This window comes from Taudactylus pleione, unplaced genomic scaffold (assembly GCF_031769625.1).
Source record: "Taudactylus pleione unplaced genomic scaffold, aTauple2 ptg000198l, whole genome shotgun sequence".
Lineage (NCBI taxonomy): Eukaryota > Metazoa > Chordata > Amphibia > Anura > Myobatrachidae > Taudactylus > Taudactylus pleione.
This window is the reverse complement of record NW_028284600.1, coordinates 19,836,874-19,861,420: the sequence shown is the minus strand read 5'-3', so window position 1 is coordinate 19,861,420 and position 24,547 is coordinate 19,836,874. Positions and strand designations below refer to the sequence as shown.

At 48.1% G+C, this 24,547-nt stretch overlaps 1 protein-coding gene across 1 annotated transcript in view; it reads right to left on the bottom strand.

Moving 5' to 3' along the window:
* The window catches only part of CFAP46 (cilia and flagella associated protein 46), a 351,236-nt gene extending 327,981 nt beyond the window's left edge, over positions 1-23,255 (bottom strand). Inside the window, exon 1 of the mRNA XM_088476936.1 lies at positions 23,209-23,255. The gene's annotated coding sequence lies outside the window, so the exon portion shown is untranslated. The remainder of the gene's footprint in view (positions 1-23,208) is intronic.
* Positions 23,256-24,547: the final 1,292 nt, after the last annotated feature.

The following is a 24,547-nucleotide window of genomic DNA, read 5'->3' as shown; positions in this document are numbered from 1 at the left end:
GCGGAGAACACCTTGCATAAAGGTGCGCACATCCGGGATTGTAGCAATCCTACGGTGAAACCAGACAGACAGGGACGAAACCTGTACCTTCAAAGAAGCAAGGCGAAGCCCATGATCTAGTCCCGCTTGTAGGAAGGCGAGTATCCGAGACAGACGAAACTCCCGCGGTGCATAACCTCTCGGTCGACACCACTGGAAAAACGTATGCCACACGCGATGATATATCCTCGCGGAAGACGGTTTCCGAGCTCGTAACATGGTACGCACTACAGAGCTGGAAAACCCCCTGGACCCTAACATGGCTGTCTCAACAGCCACGCCGTCAAAGACAGCCGAGTCAGGTCCGGGTGAAGACAAGGACCCTGCGACAGAAGGTCCGGTCGCAGCGGCAACCACAGAGGACAGTCCACGGACAGATCCTGAAGGTCTGAGAACCAGTGCCGTCTGGGCCACCCGGGAGCTATCAACAGGAGCGTCCCTCCTTCCTGTTTGAATTTCCGGATTACTCGTGGAAGAAGGGAAACCGGAGGAAACAGGTAAGCGAACCGGAACGTCCACCGGACGGACAGAGCATCCACCAGAGACGCCTTTTCGTCTCTTGTGCGAGACCCGTACACCGGCAACTTGTTGTTGTGCCGGGACGCCATGAGGTCGATCTCTGGAAGACCCCACTTGTTCAGCAGAAGTTGAAAAACGTCCGGGTGCAGGGACCATTCCCCTGGATGAACGTCCTGGCGACTGAGAAAGTCAGCCTCCCAATTTAGCACTCCCGGGATGAAGACAGCTGATATAGCCGGAAGATTGCGCTCCGCCCATACCAGGATCCGAGACACCTCTACGAGAGCCGCCCGACTTCGGGTTCCTCCTTGCCGGTTTATGTAGGCCACGGTGGTAGCGTTGTCCGACTAGACCTGCACTGGGCGACCCTGGAGAACCCAATGTGCCTGCTGGAGGGCATTGAAGACCGCTCAGAGTTCCAAGATATTTATTGGAAGTTCCGCTTCTGTCGGAGTCCACCTGCCCTGGAACAAGTGTGGACCCGAAACTGCTCCCTAGCCCCGAAGACTGGCGTCCGTTGTCAACAGGACCCAATTTGGTACCCAGAACGGACGTCCCTTGTTGAAATGGGTCGTCTGCAACCACCAGGCAAGGGACAGGCGAACCTCCGGGGTAAGTACTATCGTCTGGGATTTTAGAGACTGAGGCAGCCCGTTCCACTTGGACAGGATCAGATGCTGCAGAGGTCTGGAGTGAAACTGGGCATATTCCACCATGTTGAACACGACACCATGGAGCCCAGTAACCTCATCGCCGAGTGGAGAGACACCCGGCGGCTGTGCAGACAACTGCGCACCCTCGACTGTAAAGCAGAGATCTTTTCCCCCGTCACAAAGATCCTTTGATGTCCCGAGTCCAATAAGGCTCCGAGGTGCAGAATCCACTGAGACGGGATTAGAGTGGACTTCTGCCAGTTTATTAACCAGCCGTGCCGTTGCAGTAGCGCAATGGTCAGGTCCAAGTGGCGCAGAAAGAGCTCCGGAGATCCTGCCACTAATAAAAGGTCGTCCAAGTACGGCAACATGCGGACTCCCTGCAGCCGCAGAGGAGCCGGCATGACCGCCATCAACTTGGTCAACACACGCGGTGCTGTAGCCAGGCTAAAAGGCAACGCGCGAAACTGAAAGTGGTCGCTGCGGATTGCAAACCTGAGGAACTGTTGATGGCGCAAAAGAATAGGGACATGCAGGTAAGCGTCCTGTATGTACAATGACACCATGTAGTCCCCAGGTTCCAGCGCCAGAATGATGGACCGTAGGGTCTCCATCCGAAACTTCGGCACCCGCAAAGACTTGTTGAGAGCTTTGAGGTTGAGAATCGGACGAAACGACCCATTGGGTTTCTGCACCAAAAAGAGATTGGAATACAAACCCTGGCCCCTCTGGGAGAATGGAACAGGCACTATAACTCCAGCCTGGAGCATAGTGTGCAAGAGCTTCCGCAGCTCCGTGGCCTTGCTCCTTTCTGATGGTAGACCCGTGGTGAAAAATCGAGCCGGGGGTCTGTGCCGGAAAGAGAGGGCATACCCATGGGAGACCACCTCGAGAACCTTAACATGGCTGTCTCAAATTGGGTCCTGTTGACAACGGACGCCAGTCTTCGGGGCTAGGGAGCAGTTTCGGGTCCACACTTGTTCCAGGGCAGGTGGACTCCGACAGAAGCGGAACTTCCAATAAATATCTTGGAACTCTGAGCGGTCTTCAATGCCCTCCAGCAGGCACATTGGGTTCTCCAGGGTCGCCCAGTGCAGGTCTAGTCGGACAACGCTACCACCGTGGCCTACATAAACTAGCAAGGAGGAACCCGAAGTCGGGCGGCTCTCGTAGAGGTGTCTCGGATCCTGGTATGGGCGGAGCGCAATCTTCCGGCTATATCAGCTGTCTTCATCCCGGGAGTGCTAAATTGGGAGGCGGACTTTCTCAGTCGCCAGGACGTTCATCCAGGGGAATGGTCCCTGCACCCGGACGTTTTTCAACTTCTGCTGGACAAGTGGGGTCTTCCAGAGATCGACCTCATGGCGTCCCGGCACAACAACAAGTTGCCGGTGTACGGGTCTCGCACAAGAGACGAAAAGGCGTCTCTGGTGGATGCTCTGTCCGTCCGGTGGACGTTCCGGTTCACTTACCTGTTTCCTCCGGTTTCCCTTCTTCCACGAGTAATCCGGAAATTCAAACAGGAAGGAGGGACGCTCCTGTTGATAGCTCCCGCGTGGCCCAGACGGCACTGGTTCTCAGACCTTCAGGATCTGTCCGTGGACTGTCCTCTGTGGTTGCCGCTACGACCGGACCTTCTGTCGCAGGGTCCTTGTCTTCACCCGGACCTGACTCGGCTGTCTTTGACGGCGTGGCTGTTGAGACAGCCATGTTAAGGTGACTGACCAACACCGTGCGAACTGCTGCAGGCGGCCTCCCACTTTGGGATCCCCCAAAGGGAGGCCCGGACCGTCAGGCCGCAGGCTTGTCATCTGGCTTAGGGGCCGGACGTCTGGTACTCCAGGTCTGCTTCCGGGGCTTGGCCGATTTCTTGGGACCAGCCTGTCGGGGAAAAGACTGTGGTTTGGGCCTGCCCTGGGCCCTATAAGACCGAAAGGACGATGGTCCTGAACCAGAAGGGACAGCGGCCGACGGGAGAAATGCCGATTTGGCTGCCGCCAGTGTGGCTACAATCTTGTCCAGATCTGGACCGAAGAGAACTTCTCCAAACGCCTCAAAACCCTTTTTGGAATCAGCGTCCGCCTTCCAGGATCACAACCACAAGGTGCGACGAGCAGCCACCACTGCTGAAGAAATTCGAGACACCAGGGTACTAATGTCTAAGGCTGCCTCTTTGATATAAGTGGCCGAATCACGGAGATTACCAATCAACTCCGCCTGCTCAGCCGGACAGTCGGAATCGAAGGACGCCTCCAACGAATCCGCCCAGCGCTTCATAGCTCTGGCAACCCAGCAAATGGCCATAGCCGGCCGCGCTGCCCCCCCCGCAAGGGAATAAGCGGACTTCAGGCAGATCTCCACCTTGCGGTCCGTAGCATCCTTAAGGGAGGACATGGATGGCATTGGTAATGTGGCACTACGGACAAGACGTGTCACATGAGAATCCACCTGTGGAGGGGATTCCCACTTAGCAAAATAATTATCCGCGAACGGATAAGCCACCGCCAGACGCCTCTGCGGCTGGTATCGCTTGCCAGGCTGTTTCCACGCCTCCTCTAAATGGTCCACCAACTGACCCGAAAGAGGAAAGACTGTGGCGTCACCCTTCACATCCTTAAAAAAGGCATACTTGGATTTAGCCGCTGGGGGAACTTCGTCCTCAATCACCAAGGCTGTGCGGACTGCCCGAATAAGTCCATGAATATACACCTTGGACCTAGCGTCTGCGTCCTTAGTATGGAGAGGTTCCTGATCGTAAGGATCCAGAATCTCCCCATCATCAGACGTCCCTTCGTCATCCTCATAAGGAGCCGACAGAGACGCCACCGGCCGTTTATGTGGCCGCATCACAGACTCCCCTTGCAACACATCCGACAAGTGCTGTACAGAACTCGTCAGGGAGTTAACCCACGCCGGCTCCTGAGAAACCGGGAGAGGGGAAATAGGGAGACTGCGGGGTACCACCAATTGTCTTGGGAAACCCTGCATGGGTGACGACACCACTGATTGCTGGGACAAACCCATCTGCGTAAACGCGGGCTGCGGAGCTAACTGGCCCACTAAGGTAGTAAGCGCCTGAGCGAAACAAGCCCAGGGCGGCTCCTGTACCGGTGCTGTAACCGTAATAGGCCGCGCCAACGACAAACACTGCCGGCAGAGGCCCTCCGCGGTACCCTCCCCCTCCGCTAAAGGTACTTTACACGTAGTACACTGTAGCCGGAGAGGAAAGTCACTTTCAGACATGATGGTAGAAAGTATGTGACCCCTCTCACCAATTGTTTTAAAAAGGCGAGAGACCACCCTGCAGCACCGCACCGCAAGGGCTTTAGCAGAAAGAACAGGGACAGTAATAAGGCTGACAGTCAGAAAAGTACAGGCAGCAGCGCTAGCACAGTCGCATACAATGCAAAGAAACTCAATTCCAGCACTAACCAGCGCTGATAAATCAACTACACAGACACAGAGTCTGGTAGGACACAGCGCTGCATACACAGACCTGACCACAGCGGAGGAGAGGTATGCGGGGGGACCCAGACCACGATGCCTCCGTCCAGACTTCCAGCAGCGTTCACCATGCGTTTTTGAAGATGGCCGCCGAGGAGCAGAGAGGAGGCTGGCCTGGGGGAGGAGCGCTGACACAGGGCCAGGCGGCGTGTTGCAGAGAGGGCTGTGTGCAGCGGGGGAGGCGCCGGCTGTGAGACAGGGAAGGTGCGCTCCCCTGGCATGCGTTTAACCCCTGGGACGCCGCAGCGCTACCGCTCTGCTGCGGTCCGCTGTCCCAGGGGGGTAGTGGAAGCGCAGGTTATATACCTGGCTCCACACTGCAGCCAGTCCCCAGGGAGCCCCCTGCCTGGGGACTCTGGACCATGTAACAGCGGGGACCCACCGCGGGACCCCGCTGCTTACCTTGCTGTCCCCCTTGATTCTGGCCATGGTCCGGAACATCTGTGGTCACCGCTAGCTGTGACCCCAGATGCTCACCAGCATCCCTGGATCGGTACCGGCGTTCTGGTACCGGTGGGGGTGTAGGGAAGACAGCATGGACGTCAGGACTGACTGTCCATGCTGTACTTCCAGATGTGCAGCCACAGCTGCATGTAGAAAACTGCAGGGAATCTTCTTATCCCCCACTCCAACAGGTGCACCCGACTCCGGCCGGGCACCAAACTAAACTGAGATGCCTTGGCTCGGGGGCGGGGTATAGAAGGGGGACCCTAGTGCATCCTGGGAGGCTGAAAGCTTAACTCTATGGTGCCCGATGACTGATGTCACACCTATACCCAAGGTATCCTGTGGATACCCCATGGACCCTGAAGTAGAAATTAGCCTGTCAGTGTGTGTGTGCAGGGCCTGAGTTTCCATTAGGCAACCTAGGTGTCCTCCTGGGGCCCGTGGCCGAGCCCCACGAAATCTAACCCTTGAGAGAACCTACTGCAGTGCACACACACACACAGGCAGTGTAGCAGCACAACAGCAACAAGGTCTGGGCTGGGCCCTGCCCCTGCTATGCAGGGGGCAGGAGGAGGCGGAGTTGCGGCCCGACAGCTGGGACCCCGGGGAATGTTGTTATATGACCCAGCCAGGACCTATGGTACTTGTACATCAGTTACCGGGGCTGATGAAACCTGGCAATTAGAGGCTGCCCAAAATTAGTTTATTCTCTGCCTGAAGGGGACCAGTGTTAGCGGTGCTCCATTTCCTGCTCCTCAGTCCTCACCTCCAATCAGCTCCACCCTCGTGATGTGTGCAGTGTGAGCTGCAACATGCGCTGATCTATCTAGCAAGCCCCCTCCAACCATCCCTCCCCCTGCATCCTGCACTGCTGTAGCCTGCCCCCCCCCCCACAGTAGACCTCAATAGTCACACAGATTGAAGCCAGCCTCCTCCTGTATTGCAGCCCCTGCCGCTGCAGTTTGTCCATCCCCCTTCAAACAAACCCCCCGCAGCCACACTGAGTGCAGTCCCAGCCTCCTCCTCTATTGCAGCCCGCCCCCACATTGTAGCTAGCCCCCTCCAACCAACAATGCCCCCCACCTGCGCTTCTGTAGCTAGACCTCTCCCCCCCCCACGCAGTCACATTGGGTCCTTCATGAGTGCAGGCTTGCAGCCCCAGCCCCTCCCCCCCCTCGCTGTCGGTGTGTTTTGCAGGCCAGCCTCCCCCATGATGTGGGAACCGCAGGTGGTTTCCATTCACCCGAAGCACCATGGTTATGCAGTACATTAATTAAATCACGGGCAGCAACATAACACCTTTCTTCCCATCTCGCCCTATCATTCCCCATTTCTTCCTATCTCGCCCTATCATTCCCCCTTTCCTCCCATCTCGCCCTATTTTTTTTCCTTTCCTCCCATTTCCCTCTGTTCTTTCCCCTGTTTTCTCCTGTGACATTCCAAGTGGGTTCTTCTTCTAACAGCCAACAACTTGTGTTATGGAGACGTGCACGTGCACTGTGGAAGAGCATGAACCATCGTTGTTCTGGAGGCGTCTTGCCTAGGGCCCCATGAGGGCTAAATCCGGCTCGGTGTGTGTGTACGTGTGGCAGGGAATTGTGATTAACCGGCTGTCGATCTACCCACCCTTATCACCGTCCACATGACCGGGAGACAGGAGTCGATTGATACAACTGTACGGAGCAGGTGTACAGAGAGAGGCACAGCCAGTCAAGACCAGGCTCTGCCGCCACCACCCACCCATCCCCCCCACCGCACTGGGAGGAGAGATGGGCAAGGAAATAACTTCCTCACTACCTGTATTACCACATCAGATGATCAAAAAGAAACAGGAGACAGCAGCCGCATCCAACGCTGCAAGGTCTCAAGCTGATCAAATAGATCCACAAAGAACTGGAGACAGCAGTCTCTACCAACACTGCATGGCCGCAAGCAACAATATTAGACCCACAAGCAAAGGGACATCTTAATCTCCCACAGAGGTACACAGGCTGACAGCACAGACAACCCGAGTGGATAAGCAGACCGGGAGAGAAACTACACTGCGGGGCACCACTGCTTGGGAACAACATAAGGATCCTTCAGGCCAGAACGAGATCCAACAGCTACATAGTAGCCACCCTGAGGGAATGTACGACAAAGGCCAAATTGGAGCACGTAGGTACGGAGGGTACTCCCTGCAGGAGTCACCCACACCCAAATAACACCCTCTGTATCAGAATCCCAACATACAAGTTTGTTTTAAGGAGAGAGCACTGTGACTCTCAATAAAAGCTGATAACCATTTACCCTGTTTCAAAAATAAAAATTAACATAAACACAAACCACACACCAGTATGATAAATCCATATACCAGACACTACTGCTGAGGATAGGATAGATAGAAAGGTGTAGCGCTAACACCGAAATAAATAGAGCAAGCCTAGCGCAGTTCTCGAACCCTTGGCAATAACACCATCTAGTGCAGTTCCCCCATCCACTCACTATAGGGAATAAGCTTCACAGAGGCAGAGACTGATGTGAAAGAAAAAATAATCTCTGTAAAGCGCTGCAAAATATGTGTGCACTATATAAATAATGCCCCTTTCACATCTCCAAAATAACCCGGGTTATTGCCATGTTGAGGCGGCTTGATCCGGGTTGAGGTGCAGTCTAAAAGCACCACTTTGGAATAACCCGGGTCAAGTAACCCAGCATTTCAAACCGGGTTATAACCAGTGTTAAACACGGGTCGGACTCGGGTCTATGTGCACTTATTTCTGACCTGGGTTATTCAACCTGGGACTCAGGGAAAAGTGCTGATTGGCTGCGTTTTGTATGCCTTGATGATGTCAGCAGCCTGAGCCCTGCCAGCACACTACACAGAGAAGTGTGAGCTCTCAGATTTTCAGCACCATGGCAAATTGGAGTCCTGATGAGGTGAAGGAGCTTCGGAGATTTAGGGGTGAGGCAGAGATTGCCAGACAGCTGACAGGAAAGGATTCTGTTATATATAACAATATAGCACAATTGCTGCAGTCCTCAGGCTTCCACAGGACTCAGCAGCAGGTAGTAAATAAATTAAAATCACTTAAGAAAAACTACCTAAAAATTCATGACCACAAGAAAAATTGAAGTGGGGCAGCCAGGCTCGAGTGGGAATTTTTTGACCATTGTGCTGGTGTTTTTGGGCACACAGCTTTAACCATGCCATTAAGCCTTTTTCCCAGCCTTGCATGTGCCACCCAACCTGCCCCCAGCCCTCTCCTTTTGTTCCATTCTGACACTTCATCTTTCTGAGCCTACAAGTCCATTTAAAATTACATCCATGGAGTTTTGGGTCGACCCGGGAATCACCCGGGTCGAAAGTGCAGTGTGAAAGGGTTTGACCCGGGTCGGACCCGGGTTTGAGATGTGAAAGCGGCATCACTGTTAATAAACACTGGTTATGTTTTGCCTGTAATGACCATAATGCCGACATCATATATAAATGGACAGAACAACAAATTAAAATTATTCTCTCCAACATCTTGGCTGCATTGTACACTACAAGGTGCACAGGGTACCATGATTATACAGTATATGGGTTATTAATCCCTATGATACATTTTCAGTTCATGCACAAACAAGGGTTGATGCAAACAAATCATACGATAAAGACATTATAACAAAGTAAAAATACATGCATACAACGGGTGGGTTAAACACCCCCAGGAAGGGGTAGGGTTAGGCTGTGGGGAGGGTGGGTTAAGGTTAGGCACCATCAGGGGGAGGTTAGAGTTAAGCACCCCCCCGCCCAAGGAGGGTTAGGTTTATTGTGCGGGAAGGGGGGATTAGGGTTAGGCACCACCAAAGGAGGGTTATAGTTAGGTGGGGAGAGGGTTAGGATACTTACTTCACTCTGTCGAGATTCTCCACGATCGAGATTCCAGCATCTGTATTTCAGTTGCCGGCATCTCATACACCGTCATATCATACCCAACCCATTCTGCGCATGTGCAGTCTGCTGACCACACAAGTGCAGCAGTTAGTGCCGGTGAGGAACCCTTTCCCGGTAGCACATAGACTAAAGTAACACCATTTTCAGATGGCATTAGCTGCAGGGGCAACACTCCTGAATGCTTTGCATACCGCAGCTTGGCAAATCTGGCAGCTTCGTAGCACTCATAGAAACCTATAGGGGCAGCAGCTGCTGTCGGAAATGAAGTAGTGTTCATTCTAGCACCCTGAACCTGTCACAACCCATGCAGTTCCCCTTTCCTGCCTGGGGTGTCGCTCTCTGCTCTGGTGCGTCTATCACACTTTGCTCTGTATCTCAGCGGTTTTGTTGCATTAGCTGAGTTTGCTAGAGGCACCAAATCAGAGAGCGACACCACAGGCAGGATAGAGGAACTGCACGAGTTATGACAGGTGCAGGGTGCTAGAATGAAGACAATGGAGGGACCGCTGCAGATGTGGAGATATCTGCTGCAGTGCCTGCTTCATACATTCTGGGGATCCTTAATATTTGTGGGTGTTTTGGGGGGATATGCCGCAAATATTATTTGACACTTTGGAAGGCATTCGCATATGGCGATCCGTGAGAATGCAGTTGCGATTACATTAGCCTAAATCTCGAAATCAGGCCCACAAACAGTACATGAATATGAGCATGCTTTTCTAGCACAAATCTGAGGTTCATGTACCAAAAACAGGTGATGAACCACACATGCAGTACAGCAGTATTTACCAGGAAGCCACATTTCAAATGTTTTTATGGCAGTAGTATATAGAACACCTCGGTCCCCAACATATGTCCTTCAGTTTCCTAGCTTTGTTTACAATGGAACAGCAGAAGAAGAGGACATAAATTAACATCAGTCCACTTTATGACTCGGAAAATTGTGGCTCTTTGAAAGTGATGGGTTTTATATATCAGTAACCCTGGAGGCAGGCTCAGCCTCTTTCAAGATGTGCTTTTCTAGTATTTCAATGGTTAAATGCATCCTAGTGACAGCTCCTTGTAAGTCATTTTGCCTCCCTCACACCAGACAGCACTGTAAGCTTGGATGGACAGGAAAACGGTGCCTGAAAAATGTTGTGACGCTTCAATATAATAAATAATACTTCTATTTCTCCGCACTACCGTCTCTGCAATCTGAATTTCCTACAATACTGCTCCTTTGAGCCTCTATAATGTCTTTAATTAATCATGAGATTAAAGGGACATCAGGACTTTATTAAATGTGTCATTATAATACATTTTACTTGGTTTATTACATGGGTTTCTACTTTCCTGCACCAAATGCTATTAAACAAGTAGGAAAATAGGACGAGTCTTGTTTAACAACAAGCCCTTTTGTGGGGAATAGAAGCCTCTGCAGGTAAACTGGAAAAGCCGCTCTAAATTCAATCTTTCTACAGATTCAGTACATTTATATATCTTACACTGAAAAATGAAGCGCTAACATTGGGCAGCACGGTTGGTGTAATGGTTAGCATTACTGCCTGACAGCACTGAGGTTTTCGGTGGGTTTCTTTCCTCCAGGTACTCCGGTTTCCACCCACAATCCAAAAATATACTGGTAGGTTAATTTGCTCCTCATAAGAAAAGAATAAACCCTAGTGCGTGTGCAATTGGAGGTGTGTATACATAAACTGCACTGCAGAATGTGTGTGTGCTATATAAATAACTGGTGCGTTAGCAGGGCATTTGAGGCATATCTGGCTATATAATGACACGTGGCTTTATCATGATGCTGATGTTATGAGGTTATACAGTGGCATCATGGAGTGAGGTGAATGTATAGTATACATTAGACCATGTGATGTATACGATGGGCATGTGGGTCCAGCACTTATATCCCCCCATGCAGTACACTTTAGGTATTTACATTTCCTATATACTATACTAGTACATACTTGCCAACCCTCTCTCACTGTCAGGGAGACTCCCTGAAATAGTAGCAATCTCCCCGTCTCCCTGAAGAGTCTAACAATCTCCCTCATTACACCCCCGTGAAGTTGTTATATTAAAAAAACAGATATATACATTCATATTGGATCATTGATATAATTTCCCTGCATTGGTTATAAGGCACAGTGATCTCCCTATGGCTACATGCGTTTTCTGAAAAGTATCAGTCTTTTCATCAACAAGTAGATCTTACTATCTGAAATGCTTTTTCAAAAGTAGGCAAGTATGTGCTAGCATATACATTTTACCACAGCATAATGTAAACACACACACATATATACATATTTTATATATATATATATATATATATATATATATTTATTAGGGGTGTGCACCGGCCACTTTTCGTGTTTTGTGTTTTTGTTTTGGATCTGGATCTTTCTTCGTGTTTTGGATCTGGATTGGTTTTGCCAAAACCACCCTTCCGTGTTTTGGGTTCTGGGTTTTGTGTTTTGGATCTGTATTTTTTTTTTAAAAAGCATAAAAACTGCTAAAATCACAGAATGTGTTGATTTTTCTGCTCCTATGCTATTATTAACCTCAAAAACCTTAATTTCCACTCATTTCCAGTCTATTCTGAACACCTCACACCTCACAATAGTGTTTTTATGTCCAAAAGGTTGCACCGAGGTAGATGGATGACTATGCTAAGCGACACGAGTGGGCGGCACAAACACGTGGCCCATCTAGGAGTGACACTGCAGTGGCAGACAGGATGGCAGTTTGAAAAACTAGGCCCCAAACAGTACATAATTCAAAGGAAAAAAAGAGGTGCAAGATGGAATTGTCCTTGGGCCCTCCCACGCACCCTTATGTTGTATAAACAGGACATGCACACTTTAACAAACCAATCATTTCAGCGCCAGGGTCTGCCACACGACTGTGGCTGAAATGAATGGTTCGTTTGGGCCCCCACAAAACAAGCTGGCAATTAATCTGTCCCTGCACAAACTGGCTCTACGGAGGCAAGATGTCGTCCTCATCCTCATCCACCGATTCCTCACCCTCTTCAGTGTTGTGTACATCCTCATCCTCACAGAGTATTACCTCGTCCCCGCTGGAATCCACCCCCACAGGTCCCTCTGTACTTTCTGGAGGCTGGTCTCCCTGGAAGAGTTGATAATTCATTTTTATGAACATCATCTTCTCCACATTTTGTGGAAGCAACCTCCTACGCCTTTCGCTGACAAGGTTCCCGGCTGCACTAAACACTCTTTCGGAGTACACACTGGAGGGGTGGCAACTCAGGTAAAATAGAGCCAGTTTGTACAGGGGCCTCCAAATTGCCTCTTTTTCCTGCCAGTACAGGTACGGACTGTCTGACATGCCTACTTGGATGCTGTCACCGATGTAATCCTCCACCATTCTGTCAATGGTGACAGTATCATATGCAGTGACAGTAGACATGTCAGAAATTGTTGCCAGGTCCTTCAGTCCAGACCAGATGTCCAAACTTGGTCCTGCCTACCCTGCATCACCGCCAGCGGGTTGCTTAGGATACCTAAGTTTTTTCCTGGCAGCCCCAGTTGCGGGAGAAAATGAAGAAGGAGCTGTTGACGTGTCACTTTCCGCTTCAGCTGACAGTGTTCTCACAAGCAGGTCTTTGCACCTCTGCAGGCTTGTGTCGGCCGAAAAGAGAGACACCACATAGGCTTTAAACCTAGGATCGAGCACGGTGGCCAAAATGTAGTGGTCTGATTTCAACAGATTGACCACCCTGGAATCCTGGCAAAGCGAAAGAAGGGCTTCATCCACAAGTCCCACATGCCGAGCGGAATCGCTCTGTCTTAGCTCCTCCTTCACTTTCTCCAGCTGCTTCTGCAAAAGCCTGATGAGGGGAATGACCTGACTCAAGCTGGCAGTGTCTGAACTGACTTCACGTGTGGCAAGTTCGAAGGGCTGGAGAACCTTGCACAATACGGAAATCATTCTCCACTGCGCTTGAGTCAGGTGCATACCCCCTCCTTTGCCTATGTCATAGGTGGATGTATAGGCTTGAATGGCCTTTTGCTGCTCCTCCATCCTCTGAAGCATATAGAGGGTTGAGTTCCACCGCGTCACAACCTCTTGCTTCAGATGATGGCGGGGCAGGTTCAAGAGTGTTTGCTGGCGCACCAGTCTTCGGCACGCAGTCGCTGAATGGCGAAAGTGGCCAGAAATTTTTCGGGCCACCCAAAGCGTCTCCTGCACGTCCCTGTCGCTTTTCAGAAAATTCTGCACCACCAAGTTTATTGTGTGAGCAAAACATGGGACGTGCTGGAATTTGCCCAGATGTAATGCCCGCACAATATTGGTGGCGTTGTCAGATATCACAAATCCCCAGGAGAGTCTAAGTGGGGTAAGCCACTCGGCGATGATTTCCCTCAGTTTCTCTAAGAGGTTGTCGGCGGTGTGCCTCTTACTGAAACCGGTGATACACAGCGTAGCCTGCCTTGGAACGAGCTGGCGTTTCTGAGATGCTGCTACTGGTGATGCTGCTGCTGTTGCTGCGTAAGGTGATACATCTACCCAGTGGGCTGTCACAGTCATATAGTCCTTAGTCTGCCCTGTTCCACTTGTCCACATGTCCGTGGTTAAGTGGACATAGGGTACAACGGCATTTTTCAGGACACTGAGGACACTTTTGTTGACGTTTCTGTACAGTCTCGGTATCGCCTGCCTAGTGAAGTGGAATCTAGACGGGATTTGGAACCGGGGACACACTACCTCCATCAATTGTCTAAATCCCACTGCACTAATGGCGGATACCGGACGCACGTCTAACACCAACATAGCAGTCAAGGCCTCAGTTATACGTTTTGCTTCAGGATGACTGCTGTCGTACTTAAAGGACTGTTGGAGGGTCAATTGTTTAGTAAAAGTAGTGGTGTTCCTACTTCCTCTCTGGGATGATGAATGACTCCCAGCAGCAGCAACAGCAGCAGCAGGAGGCGTAGCAATGCAGGATCCTCCGGAGGAATCCCGGATAGGAGAGTCAGTCATGCCAGTGACATGGCCTGCAGGACTACTTCCGATCCTGACTAAGGAGGAAATTGACGAGGAGGGAGTTGACGGTGTGGTTTGTAGGCGCTTGGATACAACAGGACAACGGTATTTAGGTGTCCCTGGACTGCTTACGGTCTTAGCCAAAGTTTCTGAACTTGACAGTAACTTATTATGAACGCGCTGCAGGTGCCGTGTAAGGGAGGATGTTCCTAGGTGGTTAACGTCCCTACCCCTACTTATTCCACGTTTACATATGATACATATGGCAAGACAGTTGTTGTCCGGATTTGGATAGAAATATTGCCAGACCAAAGAGGTGGAATGTTTGGTCTTCTGCCCAGGCATGACCGTGATGGGCTTTTTCATCCAACGGACAACAACTGTCTCCCCCGGAGCCTGATTTAAACAAACCACATCACCATCAGAATCCTCCTCGCCAACTTCCTCCTCAGCGCCAGCTACACCAGTATCCTCATCCTGTTGTACTTCAACAGTGACATCTTCAATTTGCATATCAGCAAGTGGACTGTGGGTGCTCCTTTCAGCACTTGCAGAGGGCGTGCAAATGGTGGAAAGAGCTACCTCTTCCCGTCCAGTGCTGGGAAGGTCAGGCATCGCAACCGCCACCACACTTGGACTCTCCTTGGGGATTTGTGATATCTTCTTAGAACGCACAGTTCTTTGCTGTGCTTTTGCCAGCTTAACTCGTTTGATTTTTTTAGCGGGAGGAGGGCTTCCATCGTCATGTGAAGCTGAACCACTAGTCATGAACATACTAGTCATACTAGTATGACACACACTAGTCATAGGGAAAGACCTTAGCCGTTCCTTGCCACTCCGTGTCATAAATGGCATATTGGCAAGTTTACGTTTCTCTTCAGATGATTTAAATGTTTTTTTTAAGGTCATTTTCCTGAACTTTGTCATTTGGGATTGTATGTGGCTTCTACTATGACATTTGGCATCGGCCTTGGCAGACGACGTTGATGGCATGTTATCGTCTATGTCATGACTAGTGGGAGCAGCTTCAGCACTAGGAGGAAGTGGTTCTTGATCTTTCTCTATTTTATTTTTATCGGAGAAAGTTTGGTCCTCCATTTATGTTATATCGATTTGATATATATATGTGCGGCTAAGGCGCACACAAACACAGAAAATATCTTTTTATTTTTGCTAGAGAGTAGTGCACTTTGTGGGTTACACCACCCTTTAAGAAATGAGCCAGCCGGCCCTTTACTTATGGGACACAGGCGCACGCTTGGCGCTGCTCCTTTGTTGATGCACGTGCGGCTACTGCGCACACAATTCACAAACACAGAAAATATTTTTTTATTTGGTTTGGAGTGTACTTTGGGGGTTACAGCACCCTTTAACGGTCAAGCCAGCCGGCCCTTTACTTATGACACAGGCGCACGTTTGGCACTACTTTGTTGATGCACGTGCGGCTACTGCGCACACAATTCACAAACACAGAAAATATTTTTTTTTTTGGTTTGGACTGGAGTGTACTTTGGAGGTTAATGCACCCTTTAACGGTCAAGCCAGCCGGCCCTTTACTTATGACACAGGCGCACGTTTGGCACTACTTTGTTGCTGCACGTGCGGCTACTGCGCACACAATTCACAAACACAGAAAATATTTTTTTTGGTTTGGACTGGAGTGTACTTTGGGGGTTACAGCACCCTTTGACGGTCAAGCCAGCCGGCTCTTTACTTATGACACAGGCGCACGCTTGGCACTACTTTGTTGATGCACGTGCGGCTACTGCGCACACAATTCACAAACACAGAAAATATATTATTTTTTTAGCACTTGGGGGGAGCACCCCTGATGGACAGAGCACCCCCTGGACAACACTACAGCACCCCTTTAGGACTGGGCCACTGCACAGGACTTTGGAGTGGACACAGCCCCTATGGAGAACTGACTGCACAACACAGTCCAGCCAGCCCCTATGGACTTTGAAGTAGTGGACACAGCCCCTATTAACAACAGCAGCACAGCACAACACAGCCAGCCCCTATGGACTTTGAAGTAGTGGACAACAGCAGCACAGCACAACACTACTCTGCACTACACTACACTACACTACACTACACAGCCCAGCCAGCCCTAACTCCCACCCTCCCTCTTCACTGTCCACAGCCGAGTGAGAAAATGGCGCCGACGCGGGTACCTTATATAGGATCCAAAACCCGCGAGACCCGGAAGGCGGGATGATGACGTTTTGCCTCGATTTCAGATCCGAGTCAGGCGGGAAAAGTCGAGCCTGACTCGGATCTGACTCGGATCGGGGGGGCTCGGGGGGGTTCGGATTTCAGAAATCCGAACCCGCTCACCCCTAATTCAAATCAAGTATAAAGTGTGCTGGCAGCCCTCCATTTAATGTATAGCACTTCACTTCACAACGATCAAATATAGACTTGTACCACATAGACCAGAGCTTATGATACTTGGGTAAAGCCCCTCTGCTCATATATAGGGGTATTCAATATGGGTGCGATAACATCGTTTTTTGCGTTAATATCGCACTTTTTAACGTTTTTGCGTTAATATCACTTGTTTTAGTTTTACACCGTATTCAATTTCAAAGACTTATCGCAGTTTTGAAAAGTCTTTGATAAAAAACGGTGATAACTTTTCACCATTGAATAGGTGTCGAAAAAAAGTGCAGAATTGGGGTTTAGGGGTACAGGCTTAAAAAAAAATAGCCTGCACCCCTGAGATTGACATTTAAAAAAGAACTGTGTCAAAAAAAGTAAAAAAAAAAATTAGGGACACCCCAAAAAATGAATGTAAAAATTGGGGTGCAAAAAAAAAATGGGAAAAAATTGTTAAACAATAGGGAAATAGGTTCAGGGCTATTCTGCATGTATGCGGCAGACGTTTTCTAGAATAGATTTATAGCGGCAGGTGCACAAATGCAGAATTTTTAAAAAATTACTTTAGGGACACCAAAATATGCCAGTACCCATTTTCATGTACCCCAAATTTGATAGGACCACTTAAAAAAACGAAAAAAATAACCTAAGTGCTCTTCTGCATCACTTCTTCAATGTCAGAAAAAAAACACCTGCTGTGGCTATTTAAATCCCCGACTTTCAATTAAAGGCTAAAACGGGGGTACCCATAGTGTTCCCCCATGTTTTTACAACTTTAGGGGGGTCTTACAATTATTTTAAGGAAAAATTTGTAACTTTACGCAAATCCAACTTTGGAGTTTCCCGTTTTCGTTGATTTTATTTTGAATACGGGGATAAGCGGGAGCGCGCACCATACCTTTACGCAGAAAAAAACTCCGATATGAAACGTTAACTTTGCCAGGGAAGTTAACCTTTCATATTGAATACCCCTTATCTCTTATGGTTAACAGTGTCATTAACTAAAGCTAGTCCGGCAGGTCCGGAGTCCGGCAAGAGGAAAGGTGGAGGCCATTGTATATACATCCATACCAACTGGTGTTCAGATGAGGGTTTTATTGAAAACCATTGTTCGGCTGATTTCGACTTTATGTTGGTATGGTGTAGGCCATTTTATCTGCCCTGAGAGTTTCCTGTAGTTCTTGTGGCTGCAGTTTACATTCTGTCCCAAGCGAATGTCACCACAGCTTTGGACACCTTGTATACTGCTATTTCCAAACAACAGGCTGCTCATCCGAATTGTGCTTTCATTGTTGCCGGGGATTTTAATCATGCTAGTTTAAAATCTGTACTTCCGAAGTTTGTACAGAATGTGAGAGTACCGACGCGTGGCAATAACACACGTGACCACGTTTATACAACTATCAGTGATGCTTATAAGACCATCTTATGCCCTCATATTGGGCAATCATTTGATTCTTTCCTACCTCTGGTCCCGGTGATAAAAAGGTCTAGGCCGTTTAGTAGGAATGTTACAGTTTGGCCTGAAGGGGCTCTGTTAAGTTTGCAGGGCTGCCTTGAATGTTCTGACTGGGATTTGTTTGTTGAGGAGGCAATGGTGGATTCAATGGTTCTGATGTACCTCAATTGTTGTATAGAGAGTGTAAGGTGCCTACACACTTGGCGATGTGCTCACGATCCAACATCGTGTCCGATTTCCCCTTGAACTCTCCCCAGCAGCTTCCCGGCAATGTGGGCACGATTTGGTGTTAAAAACTGTCCAATGTTACAAACGATCTATCGTGCCTCCTAACTATTCCAGTGCATCGTGACTGAGATCTGCAAATCTGCCCTGCAGCACGGCAGATCTGAAGATGCGACGTGCGACCTGCGGGTACGCGCATCGGCATTGTGAATGGAAACTCACGATTTGGGTATATTTTACACGATTTGTGGTCACGATTCGCCGGAATCGGGCAAATCGTGTAAAAAACAAAATCGCCAATGTGTAGGCACCTTTACTAGGAAAAAAGTAATTAGTGTATTTCCTAATGAGAAGCCATGGTTGAATAGTGAGGTCCGTTCTGTTAAGATCTAGTTATAGGGCATTTAGGGCTAAAGTTAGCACAGCTTATAAAACTGTCCGTTCAAATCTGAAAAGGGCATCCGCCTGGCTAAAGAGGCATACTCACATAAACTAAGAGCAAATTTAGAGAATGTGGTGATGCGAGGTCAATGTGGCAAGGGATTAAGGGGCCCATTTATCAAAGTTAATTTTAGGTAAATTCCCCGAAAACACCTGTTTTCGGGGGTTTACCTCAAATACTAGGTATCCCCCGGATGTATGAAGGAGGGACCGCAGCAGGTATCTCCGATACCTGCTGCGATCCCTCCATTGCCGCCCGCAGCCTCCTCCCCCATAGGTTTCTATGGAGGATGCAATGCTGCTAAATGTATCAATATGCTTCGCATTCCCGATATTGGCCCCAGCAGCTAATGCTATCTGAAGATAGCATTAGCCACTGTAATCTATGGGGACTTACCGCAAGTCAGCCGGCGGAGGGATCTGGGCCGGCAATGGGCGCCACTCATGTGCAGTCCACGGGACTGCGCATGCGCAGCAGTCCCGCATGCACTCTGGCCACATCGCAGGGACGGGCTCCTTTCGGAGCCCGTCTCCCTGCATGTGCCGGATCATACATTCAGCCGGTATGATCGCATTTTGCAATGCGATCATGGGCGGTACTGGATGCCCTGATCGCATTGCAAAATGCGATCATTAATAAATGGCCCCCTAAGTACTTGACTGATTATAAAGGCTTAAATACCTGTATCCATAGGAAAGATGGCCCTTCAGCAGACTATTTTAATGCAAGATTTGAGAAGGCTAACTTGATAACTGCAATAAAAACATGTGATCCCCTGTCACATAGTCCCTAGAATTTATCAGAGTCTGAGGTCAGGTTTTGCCTACATGGAACGGGAAGCAGTCGGGAAGCCGAAGGACGAAATCCCGACTGCTGGCTTCCCGAATGTTTAATCCCGGCAAGGTACTAATGACAGGCATCGAAATCCCGACGCCTGTCATTAGACCCGCTAGGGGCCCGACACCCGGCATACCGATCGATGGTAAGCCGCGTGCCGGTCGCGGACAGCTGAAGGGGGGGAAGGGGGGTTAGGTTAGGGGCTCCCGGGGGGGACTTAGGGTTAGGCATCCCCCCCCCCCGGGAGAGTTAGGGTTAGGTTTAGGGGGGTTAGGTTTAGGCACTTAGAGGGGGGTTAGTTTTAGGCACTTGGGGGGGAGGTTAGGGTTAGGCACCCCTAAGTGAGGGTTAGGGCGGGGGGGAATTAGGCTAGCGATACTTACCAAAAAGGACGATCTGGATTTTCACCTCTGCAGGGCTGCCGCTGTCGGGATTAGAACTGATACCGATTCCAGTGGAACTAATGCTAGGAAGGCAGCAGGTCCGGGCTGCATTCCGGGTAGAGTTTTACGCATGTGTGCTGATCAGTTAGCAGATATTTTTACTAAAATTTTTTACTTTTCACTAGCTCAGTGTATCGTTCCACAATGTTTTCAACAATTGTTCCTGTCCCTAAATCTACGGTAGCAACTGGTCTAAATAACTATCGCCCAATTGCCCTTACATCATTGGTGATGAAGGGCTGTGTTGGGCCACCTTAAGAGTAGCATACTGGTGGGTTTTGACTTTCACCAGCTTGCATATAGGTCAAATAGATCAACCGAGGATGCTGCTCTTACGGTTTTACATAAGGTCCTTTGTAATTTAGAGAACAGGGACTCATGTAAAATTGTTGTTCATGGACTATAGTTCCGCTTTCAACACCGTTGTGCCAGCGGTATTAATTGCCAAGCTCCGAGAGATTGGATTTGATGTGCCCATATGTAACTGGTTGTTGGACTTTCTGACTAATTGTCCACAGTAAGTTAGGATGGGTTCTACTCTCTCGTCTGAGCTTGTACTGAACACAGGAGTCCCTCAAGGCTGTGTTTAAGTCCCCTTTTATATATATATTGTACACGTCTGATTGTTCTAGAAATTCAGAATCAAATTTTATTGTAAAATTCGCAGACGATACTACGCTTGTGGGCTTGATTAGTAGGGACGAGGAGGACAGTTATAGGGAAGAGCTGAGGCAGCTTGCTAAGTGGGGGGAGAATAACAATTTGTTATTAAATAGTAAGAAAACAATGGAAGTGGTTATAGATTTTAGAATTAACCCACAGCCATTATTTTTGAATGGTGAGAAGGCAGAGATGGTTAGTGGGGTTACGTTTTTAGGTATCAACTTTACTGAGAATTTATCGTGGTCTTCTGACATTTCAGCTGTGGTGGGTAAGGCTCATCAACGCCTTTTTTTCCTACATAGGCTCAGAGCAGTGGGCCTATCAAAGCCCATACTTGTGCATTTCTATCGCTGAGTAATTGAGAGTCTTTTGACTTACTCTATTACGGTGTGGTATGGGAATTCCAAGTGTTCTGATTGCAGCTCTTTAGATAGAGTAGTTAAAGCTCCTGAGAGAATCATTGGCCAATCCCTGTCTAAGTTGGATGACATATTTTCTAGGAGGAGTATAACTAAGGCCAATAAAATTAAAAATCCTAGTCATCCATGTTACTCACTTTTCTCATTGTTGCCCTCCAAGAAGCGTTTTAGATGACGAACCAGCAGGTTGTGGAATAGTTTTGTTCCCTCTGTAATTGTTAGCCTAAACCTTTAATACTCAGGATTGCCTACCCTCCCGATTTGGCCGGGAGCCTCCCGATAAACAGGTGCAGCTCCCGGCCCCCCGGAAAGGCAGGCAAGCCTCCCAGCTGCTGCCGATCCCCCTTGGCCCTCCTGCAATTACCTGTTAAACCCTCCGCAGCAGGGGGGGGGTGGCGATGACGCTGAATTGTGTCATTTTGGCCCTGCCCCCTGCTTCACAATGCCTGTATTATCGGCATTGTGTAGCGGGGCCAATATGACGCGATCGCGTAGCCACGCCCCCATTAAGCCCGCAAATGTCATCAGTCCATCTGGCCACGCCCCTTTTGCCGGCCGCGCCCCCTGCTTTGCTGATCTGGCTGCTCCCTCCCGGAAGCAGCAGCCAGATAATCGGCAAGTATGTTAATACTGTGTATTATAAATTTATGTGAGTGATGAATGAGTATTACATTGTAATCTCACGTATGCATTTTTTAATGTTGCAGTGACAACAATAAACAATTTAAATTTCAAGCTATCCATTTATGAAAACATATTTAATGCTGTAATACGTGTACACAATTTAATCAATGTCGTGTACACTGTTTTCAGTAGCATGTCATACATGACATATATATTTTGGTGTATAAAGGGAAAGGGGATATGAGAAAACGTTTGCACTACTAGATATAATGTTATTCAAATATCGTAAATGCTCCAACTTAACAATTTTCAAATGTCATTATTTGTAAGATTAATGGAGGTGCTGCCGAGGACGATATTAAATTACTGTCACAACACAAGAAGAGAAAGAAATGTCCTCTTTCTTGGCACCAGCAAGGAGGACATTTCTTGCTCTTCTTGCGTTGTGACATATATATTATGGGCCTGTTTCTGAGTTATACGTAATGTGAATGCAACTCCACACACCCAAACAGGATGCTAATGCAACTATACGGACATCCTTATGAACACGCATCAACGCGAACACACCACCCCACTCTTCCATGCGCTAAAGCAGCCGTCAACATTATCAGCAGCACTTGCACCTATCACATCCTACTGTTGGTGCAGGAGATCCATGAGAAGTTTTAAAAGCATTCACATGTCTCAGAAGGGCAAGGCCGAGTACACACCAGATCGACATGTATCCCAGCCAACCCAATGCCCGTTGGAAGATATATCGGGCGGCCATACACATTGCACGAACCGGCGTACGACCGTACGATATATACCCTTCCATCCCGCAATCACCTGCATACTATCATCAGTGACGTCATCCTATTAGACGTGCAGCACATCAGATGGGATGACAACGCTGACCACGCTTGAGGGTACGCACTGAGCGATATGGACGATACATCATTCCGATCTGCATTGGAACGATATATTGTCCTGTATATCGCCTGATGTGTATCCAGCCTGACTCTGACTACTCGCCCACAACCTGGTTCTCTTGCACTGTTACCACCCAGAAATGGCTCTGAATCATGCGTATGTTCGCAGAGATGTCCTGCGTGACACTCAGAATCAGGGCCTATATCTACCTTGCTGTAAAGGTGTGGTGCTAACATTACATTCCGTAACTTTCATTGTTTATTTGCACTTAGTAAGTCGCAGGAGCTTTGGGGTAAGAAGAAACTAACAAATGTTTAATTTAATTTTGGGTCTTATTACATGATCCACTGGGGCACTGCGCAGCCCAGCAATGATGTGAATAAGGGAGCCTCATCTAAAACAAGTTGCAGTTTAAAAACCACAGTGATGACTCTGGGACACCTTACACAGGACTACACGTTGTCCTCCAGGTGGTGATACCAATCTAATCAGAGACCACAATACCTGCCTGGGATTTCCAATGCAACAGCTGTAATGGATCACCTATTTCGTGGAACCACAAGTGCCATATAGCACAGTGCCCTTGCTAGGACTAGTATCCACCGGCTGCCAAAGCCTATTAAGTATGCTGACGCCCCATCTCCTGGCTCCGGCCCCGGAGTGTAACATAATGCACACGGCCTGCTGTATGTATGTATGTACTATTAGTGTACTCACCGCCATCAGCTCGGTACTGGTAACTCTGGTAACTCGGTAACCTAGCAACGAGACGCGCAGTGGCCGCCTACGGAAGCCGCATTGGCACAAGATCTCTGCTGCCGGGCTGCCCCTCCCTTTCGAGTTTGCTTTACTACGTTAGTTGGTAGTTTGTAGCAGGTTTCATGTGCAGGTGCGGTCAGCCTCACACGTGATATGTATGTTATCTGGAGAAGTATATAAATGTGTCCTTATTAGATCGTTTGTTTACGGTATTTCCCGTGGTAGCATCGAAGTCTTATTATATGATTTTTGCAAGCATGCACTATGCATAGTGTGGGTTAATGAACAGTACCGCATGTGTATATTATATAGAACAGTACCGCATATGTTTTTTATATAGCACAGTACCGCATATGTATATTATATAGAACAGTATCGCATATATATTTTATATAGAACCATACCGCATGTGTATTTTATATAGAACAGAACAGCATGTGTATATTATATAGAGCAGTACCGCATGTGTATATTATATAGAACAGTATCGCATATATATTTTATATAGAACAGTATCGCATATATATTTTATATAGAACAGTACCCCATGTGTATATTATATAGAACAGTGCCGCATATGTATTTTATATAGCACACTACCGCATGTGTATATTATATAGAACAGTACCGCATGTGTATATTATATAGAACAGTACCGCATGTGTATTTTATATAGAACACTACTGCATGTGTATTTTATATAGAACAGTACCGCATGTGTATTTTATATAGAACCATACCGCATGTGTATTTTATATAGAACAGTACCGCATGTGTATTTTATATAGAACAGAACAGCATGTGTATATTATATAGAGCAGTACCGCATGTGTATATTATATAGAACAGTATCGCATATATATTTTATATAGAACAGTATCGCATATATATTTTATATAGAACAGTACCCCATGTGTATATTATATAGAACAGTGCCGCATATGTATTTTATATAGCACACTACCGCATGTGTATATTATATAGAACAGTACCGCATGTGTATATTATATAGAACAGTACCGCATGTGTATTTTATATAGAACACTACTGCATGTGTATTTTATATAGAACAGTACCACATGTGTATTTTATATAGAACCATACCGCATGTGTATTTTATATAGAACAGTACCGCATGTGTATTTTATATAGAACAGAACAGCATGTGTATATTATATAGAGCAGTACCGCATGTGTATATTATATAGAACAGTATCGCATATATATTTTATATAGAACAGTATCGCATATATATTTTATATAGAACAGTACCCCATGTGTATATTATATAGAACAG